Below are 1,431 nucleotides of genomic sequence, written 5' to 3'. Positions count from 1 at the left end.
TTCTAATGGGCATTTACTTTACATAGGAAACACTCCTTAAAACATGCTGTATATGATATGTTATATATATTTTATTATTGGCCCTAATTGACTTTTCAATGTTATATTATCATTGAGAATTATAATTACTTTACTTAAACTTTTTACTAATATCCATACAAGAGAAATGCATGTTCTAAAATTGAAAGGACTTTAGTTCAGGTTCTCGTTCTGTATGTATATAGTATTTTTGATATGGATCTACACTTATGAGACATAAACCACAAACTCAATAGCCAGTTAAATTTGCCAATGAAGATAAAAAAATTAGATATCTTGTCTTGTGAAAAATTTGAAAAGTTCAACTTTATTATACAGGAAGGCACGTGCATTTATGGACATAAAGGATGCTGTTAATAATAACTTACATGAGACAATTAAAAAATATGAGAACAGAAGCTAGTGCAGCCATTATCTCTTAAATTTAACAAATATAAACATCAAAACCATAATAGATACCAAAGTTAAAAAAAAAAAATGACTTATCCAGGGAAAGTGTTTTCTCTCTTCTTATGTGATCTACCGTAGTTGACTATCTCTCTTGCAAACTAACTAGTGAAAGCTATAAAATTACAGGGTATGCTGATGAACTAACCATAATTATATAAGGAAAACATGAAACAAACAAGGAATAAATATCAATCCAAGCAAAACTACTACACTACCCTTCACCAGGGTAACAGTTCAATAAATTAATATTGGATTGATAAATAATCCAGGTCTTTGATATTTATTGATAAAAAACATGTTTGGTCTAAATAATAATTAATCTACACGGCTATTTATTCCATAAGGAAAGACATTAGGATCCTTGAGAAAAAAAAAATCCATCCATATTTTCATTACTATCCTAGTTTTAAACAATTTTCTCCTAGTGCTCCGATTCAGGTGCTTAAAAATTGAAAGCCAGTAGAGGAGAGGGTAGATGAGTAAAGTGGGTCTTGAAGGACCTCCTAACTCAACTAGGACAATTGTTCATTCCTGGTTGTGGGGCCAGTATAGTCGACCTGGTATAATCAATCAATTCTTGGCAAAGACATTGCAGCCTCTGGTATATGTAATTTCTTGATAATACTTGTTGGTAGTGCCTATTGATGCACAAAGTGCAATTTTACCTTTGTAGGAGGACTAGAATACTAAACCTTTCAGAAGTTGTTTAAATCATTTATTTAAAGGTCCAGTAGTCAAAATATGGCATTTTATATATATTAAAAATTATCTAACCAGAGTAGTCTTTATTCACATGAAAAAAAAATGAATTTTCTTTAACTTCAACAAATTTTTTCAAACAAGAAATTCTTTCAATCACAATACTGAGATTATGTTATAATACTAACATAAGAGTAGACAACATCGGAAAGGTTTCAATTGACCAAAAATATTATATATATA

Source organism: Halyomorpha halys, unplaced genomic scaffold, assembly GCF_000696795.3.
Source record: "Halyomorpha halys isolate HHAL.00 unplaced genomic scaffold, Hhal_1.1 Scaffold1026.1, whole genome shotgun sequence".
Taxonomy (NCBI): Eukaryota; Metazoa; Arthropoda; class Insecta; order Hemiptera; family Pentatomidae; genus Halyomorpha; species Halyomorpha halys.
This window is presented reverse-complemented; position numbering follows the sequence as displayed.